The sequence below is a fragment of the Bombus huntii genome, chromosome 4 (assembly GCF_024542735.1).
Source record: "Bombus huntii isolate Logan2020A chromosome 4, iyBomHunt1.1, whole genome shotgun sequence".
Classification (NCBI taxonomy): domain Eukaryota; kingdom Metazoa; phylum Arthropoda; class Insecta; order Hymenoptera; family Apidae; genus Bombus; species Bombus huntii.
The window spans coordinates 2,031,681-2,039,064 of NC_066241.1; positions in this window are offsets into that span (position 1 = coordinate 2,031,681).

Here is a 7,384-nt window from a genome sequence, read left to right on the forward strand (position 1 = left end):
TATTCTAGAACACAAAATTAGATTAGATTAATTTAACGTTTCTGATAATTTCTATCAATTTTTTTCTATAGTTTCAATCGTATAAGGCTAAAATATATTTGATAATAAATTACAATCGATGCGAATATTGGCTTTACTTCGTTCTTTAGATTATCTGAAAGATATTCGTAAAATGAAAACAATACAAAGCGAACATTTTTTTTTATATTGTTTAATGAAATGACGTAAACAGGGAAAAAATTGTTACGTCACTTGAAGCAGATGTCTGATTGAGTTTAACGCTGTATTCTAGAAAAATATGAGCAAAACTATCAACCACGTGCACGGAAGGATTGACACTAGCATGAAAAAGAAAATGCCACGTATATTTACGTACACTCGGCGGCTTATCAAGATCACAGAGAAGATTGATCGTTTCTCAAAGGTAAATTCGAGTCGATACGCTTGATCATTTATAATCTGTACGATGCCGATTGAATTGGTAAATCGTTTGGTTTAAACATTTTCACGTGCCTGAATATGTAATTACAACATGACAGCGATATTAATTGCATCAACGTCATTGAGTTATATACAGATGCATCGAAACTAAGGTCGAATAGAACGGTATACTCTGTTGTAAGTTTTTACTTTCAAGCGTTAGATGCTGGTCAATCGCGACTCGCAATATCTGTCGATGTCACGGTTGACAAATGCGGCCGAGTATCCAGGATAATATACGATGCAAGCAACAATACGTTTCAGTAGAATTATGCAATGATATTTCTATCTAATCGATGAATCATCTAGTACTTTTAGGTGGCGAATGTCATTTTCATGCGTCACCAGCTGCCAACACAATAATTAAATAGGGAATTGTTAACATTGTTGACATTCATAATGTACTCTACGTACATAGCATCACTATCAGCATTTTATTGCCACGTACTTGAAACGAATGCGATGTTATTACCATTTGACATACATCTACCTTATGCAAATTGAATGCCAAGAAAACGTTAATTATCGTAATGTGAAGCGTTCAGCGATGGATGCACGTTGAAAGGTATCTGCTTACGTGAATTTTCCTTATCCTTGTAATTTGTTAAATACGCGTAATTAGAACTTCCATATATTTGTTAATTACATTTTTTAATATCTTTCTAGAATATTCTTTACATACTCACGTGTACATATATTGTGCGTATATGTATTGTACATAATATATCGATGCAAGTATAGGTAATAGAATATTTTACTTAATAAAGATCATGGCCGATAAGACGTCATTCCAATTATCTTTAATGACTAGTTGCAGCCGCTTTAGAACATTATTTAATCAAATTCGATAAATATCATTTTCCAGCCGGATGTAATGAAATTAAATGCTTTTTTCAAATTCATATATATCGTAACCTTTGGCTTCATCATTGAGTTAATGTACATGTAGATAAAAATTGTGTATGCAACTTCGTAATTGCAAGTAATTACAGTAACAATTTTTTATAAAAGATCCTTTAGAACTTTGTAGATACTTATACGCTTTAAACGTACATACGCGTTAAATAATACCATGTCGGCAATTAGTCTTACGTCTTTATTTATTTAATAGGTATCTACGTATAGCCTATTTTCCAGAAACCAGTTTTTCACTTTACATCGTTAAAATTTCGGATTACTGAAATGCAATGTTAATAAACAGTAAAAATATCTGTAAATAACTCTGTTCTATAAATTAACATATATATACATATTAATTTATATAGAACATAATATATTATATAATATATACGTGGCAATATATAATATAATCTACATATATAACACAATATGTATATTATATATATTACAAAGAACGTTTTATAATAAATTGTAATGCCTAAATTACATAAAGATAAAGAGAAATCAAATAAAATATCTTGCAAAATGCTTTTCGATGATAGTTTACGATACAATCTTTGATATCTGTTGTTGACACCTGATTAATCGATATAAATCCTGATTTATCCAAGCTACCTAAGTATATAGCTCTCCGAGTTGATTATCTGATCTCGTGAGGAATTTTCACTCTTAGCTTCGCGTTACATATACCTATTAGACGTGAAAATTTTAATAACGTTATCATAAAACGAAATTTCGTTGTTCGCTGTAACTACTGTTACATCATTGCTATGTTAAATAAAATAGCATATATTAAAAAAACATCTAAATTGTTGGAAATTTGTAATGGTTTTTGGTTGTTATCCGTTCGTCTATGCCGCGGTTGTTCTTTAACTTTGATCCCTTTCGGTAATACTGCTCTCGGTAATGCTCATATATTGCTATACGGAGGGAACGTATCTGTCGGTATTTTGCGATCGTTAAGCCTGTAACGTATACGTTACGTGTATAGCCCTCTGCGTATATACGAAGCATCGCACTGCCTCGTAAAAAGTTAAACGTATTACACGTTCGCGCTGCGGCTCTGGCCACGTTGACATTTTGTGTATAAGCACGCAATATAATTAGCGGCCATAACCATAAATAAGATAATTTGCATGTATTTTGTATAATAAAGCTATTTTACGCCGTGGCACGAATCTCGTGCTTTATGACCAGGGTATAAAAGAAAAAGAAAAGGAAAAAAGAAACGAATATTGCCTCGAAATACGCAACTACTCGACGCGAAATCGAGAACGCAGCAAACGCGTTTCCATCGCCGCGGCCAACTACGGGTCTCCGGAATTTATAAATCCTAATTACTGACGGAGCAACGTTCGCTCTTCCGCTTTGGCTTCGTCACTCGTAACACGAACAGAATACACGACTCGAAGACGGCAACGCACAAGTTTCTTTGTTAGGAATATAAAAGGTATACACATTCAATAGTTTCAATAGAACTACGCTATCTTTTAAACCGTCTTTTCGAGGTTCTCCAACGAACGATCGCTCTTTTACTACCGTTGTTACTCTTCGAGCACTTGGATGTCTGTCTTAAATGCTACAGATACCGATGTTCGTTTCTTCTAGAAATGTGTAACATTCGTGGAAACCCTGTTAATTGTATTTATCGCGAGACGGTCGAAGCGTACGGGTAACCAACTTTCGTACCCTATCTTGGAAAAACTTAAGATGTCATCCATACAAATGGCCCCATTTCGAGAATCTTAGCGGTATCCAAGTCCTAACACAGCAATTGTAGTGGTTGCCTGGCTACGTGAGAATAACTGTAATGCACCGTACTAGCGAGGATACATAAATTTCAGTTGAATGGTGAAACTAGTAAGAAGCGTTGCTACGTCACTGCAGTCAGCAAAGCTAAGCAGTCAGCCAGTCAGGCTGGCTTCGGTGTACGGCTACGAACAGTTCCTCGTCTAGCATACAAATGAAGAATATAAACATGTCGTCATTATCTACCGGATTTATAATAAGGATACACCAAAGCTTGACGCGCAGGTGGTTTGCCAGTGGTTCCCAGTTTTTAATCTTTAACCTGCACGTGTTATTTACCCTTGTCCTCGATGTCGGCGCCTATGCGATTGTTCGAATCATTGGAATATATTTGAAACGGGTTCGAAGGAATGCATCAGATCGATAGAATCCTGTCACGGATCGATGATAATCATTGTAAAAAGGAGTATTGTTAAAAATTGTCTACTCGTATATATTTTCATTAACGAGATTTAGCTGTAAGATTTTATACTATTGTTAGATTTTATTTCGATATAGTCTTTAAATTGTAAGATTTCTTAGAAACAAGGAAACATAGGTTATGAACAGTTATGAACTTACTAAAATAAATTTTAAATACAAATGGAGACATTTATCGAGAAAACAGGTTTGCAAGTAATTTTCTGATCGTTCTTATCCTTCATTTATTTTCTACATTGATATACACGTTTGTCTGTGATGTATATACGTTTGCCTTCAAATGGATCACTTGTGATTTTCAAAATCATACTCGGGTTTCATTTTATAAATTTGTTAGTACCCTACGATATTCTTTGTTGTAACATGTCTAGTTTTTCTAAAATTATATATAGTTATATATGATCGTGCTTTTATTAAAAATATGAAAACAATTTATATCCATTATTCTTAGAGCCCGATGCAAGCGAGCGACTTTTGTCCGCGCGATATCACTGCGATCACGTGTCTGTCTTCGTTGTTCTTAACTGGGAAAACAAAGAGTGACATACGATCGCAGCGATATCGCACGGACAAAAATCGCTCGTCTGCAGTTAGGGTGAAAGTCTTTGCAAGCGGTTCGTTTTTTCAGTCATCTTTTAAACTGAAGCATATTTTAAATAATATTGTATATGTATATGTTTCCTTTCCATCGTTAAAATATCATGCGCTAATATTATATTCTAATTGTGCCTGCGTTACTAAAAGTTAAGTAAATCATAATTTCAAATTGCATCATGAGCTTTTACATATTTTTGTACTATTATTAGTTTAGAGGATTCGTTGCAAGAAGTAAAATTTTAACCTGTCTCTATCTTAATTTTAATAATTACTACCTTACTCTATTAAATTTGACCTTCAATTTAAATTAAAGTTGACTTCTAAGCGTTATTTAAATCACTACCTAGTTTAACTTCTATAAATATTTTAATGTCTGAATCGTTATAATATTTTAGTAGACGATGTATCGCATATAGTTGTAATTTATGATTAAAAGAAAATACAGGGACAACGCATAAATGATAGAGTATTGTATAAATATAACGACATGTAGTTATTTCCTTGCAATGCTTTTACCTTGAGAAACTGAATGTATTTCGATAAATAAAATACAAAAATGTTATTCATACACACAAGCATAGCTAACTATACAGGGTGGTTAGTAACTGGTGGTATAAGCGGAAAAGGGGTGATTCTACGCGAAAAAAGAAGTCGAAAATATAGAATAAAGATTTTTTTTTTTTTAATTTTTCCATCGAGACAACGATCTACAGTGAGATCCGTTCTAACGAGACGCGATAAAGTGCACGCGTACCGAGCGAAAATTCAAAGTCGATTTTCTCGAAAACAAAGCCTCAAACGAAAAATTCTTATTCTATATTTTCGACTTCTTTTTTCGCGCAGAATCACCCCCTTTCCGCTTGTACCGCCAGTTACCAACCACCCTGTATATCGAGTTCTACAAAAATTGAGCTTTATGAAAAAGTTTTATTCCATTTAAAATTTATTTTAACAAATATGATTGTTTTCTGACCAGTCGTATCATTCATCTTGCTGTATCTTGTATATTTGTAATACACTGTCGTTGTAATTTGGTTAATAGTTTTAACAATTTAATATAATTATTATGATTATTTATGTAATTAACTATGTAGTCTTAACATTGGCTTTAAAAGAATAATATAAAAATACTGTTATCCGTCACTTATATTCAATTTTCAGGTAATTTAAGGTATTCGTATATAATAGGCCGATTGAAAATTTTGTTTGTCTGAAAATTTGCCGTAACATTGTTTAAGCAGAACTTTAAGATGATTCTAGTACATTTTTTGTCGACTCTTTCTTTTCGGAGTTTACAAAGTTATCTTCAGCTTTTCATAGATCAACCTATATCCTTTTTACGTTTATCTTCTAACAGATTTTGAGACGAAGTCGATAATTGTCGTTGTATTCTTATATTCTCCTGACAACTGAACAGAAAAGACACTAAAATAATAGCCTAGTTGAAAGAATTTTGTAGGATCTTTCCAACGAGAAGCATCGCCATTTGAATATCGTTTTAGATAAGGTAAGCCATATTTCACGTGAACCATTAATCGTCTATTTTAAAACTTATCAGTGATATATTAAAATTAAATATACAACTTGTGTTAACATGTTTTAACAATAACAATTATTATTGCTAGAATTACTCACGATAGTCGTTCTATCAATTTAAAGGAAAACATTCTATATTTTATCTATGTGTTGGTAACCAAACGAACTGAAAGTAATAAACTGTACTGAATGATAAAACTGCATGGTAATGTTTGTTATTTACAGACGACAATTCTTCTATTGCATATTAATTTTTAAAAGTAAATAATAGCAAAGCAATAATATCTCATATGTCAGCTCTAATAAGGCATAAGGTCGCCTTCAGTCTTTCTGTTTGTGCTTTGTAACTAAGTTACCTTGTAGTAAAAAAATGCTAGTGTTCATATACCATAACATTTGAGCGATAGTATAACCTGCACTATACTATAGAAATATATTACGTTCTGTAAATGATGTACTTCTTATTTTGCATAAATACGTATTAACGAATATTACATGGTAGCAAGGACAATTAGAACAGGGCTTAAAACGTTTATAAAAGAAAAGGTAACATTTATGAAATTTAGATTTACATTGCATAAATTCAACTGAAAGTTAAAAAAATGAACGAGCGAACACATAGTGGAAAAAAATACTCGTAGTTTGTAAGGTCTTATTAAAGTGAATGACGTGAGAAACATGTAAGTCTGCGCGAAATGATGGTAGAATTTCGATAAACATCAACAAGGAAACAGCGGAAACATTGAAGATATCACGAAGATTTATTTTCTGTTATTGCTGCTAGAGTAATTAAGAAGATTGGAGGATAAATAAAATACTGAAACATCAGAAATATTGTAACATTAAATAAATATTAATACGAACATTTATCAGAGAAAACGTGCGATATACATAAATAATGAACTGTTTGCAAAAGAAGCAAATGCGTGAATTAATTATGAAAGTGGAAATTCAGTTCAACTTTCTTCTTTAAATTGGCTCTGATATCTTATTCAGAAAAAAATACATACGTATGTTCGTTAATGCTTCAAAATCAAGAAATCTTTTTCTCTATCATCTTCTTTAATAATCTTGACAGTAATACATAGCTCGTACATGTATTATGGATCACGATTATATGCCGTCAAACAGATTCATTGTTTCTTACATGAAGCTTAATTATGATTAAAGACGCTTGTTGCGATTGAACTTATTCAAAAACAAAATATGTATACGTGTAGAAATAACAGCCATAATAAATCTTATCTGAATCGGTGGATAATATTTATGTATAATACCTATCGCTTAATTCGCAAAGAAGCTTAGTCGACTGGAAAGGCAGATGCTTTAAAAAGAATAGTACGGCATGTAATCGTAATCTGAATCATCGAAGCGTTGGGTTGTTGCGTGTGACACACGCGGTAAAGCAGCAATTAGCCGGACGACGTCTCCATCAGCACTCAAGCCGATACCCGTTGCTTCATTAGGAGATAATGAAGCGTTTGAGTTAATAATTTCCTGTAAAGATCCGTAATTACCTCGTGATACCTTTTGAACGAGAGAGGTGCCTGTAACGATCCGAATGTTAATTGGGCTCACAATAAATATAATAAATGCGCAGGCGTCGTTAGCGTCGCGTCATTGAAAGCCAAGCTGTACCGTC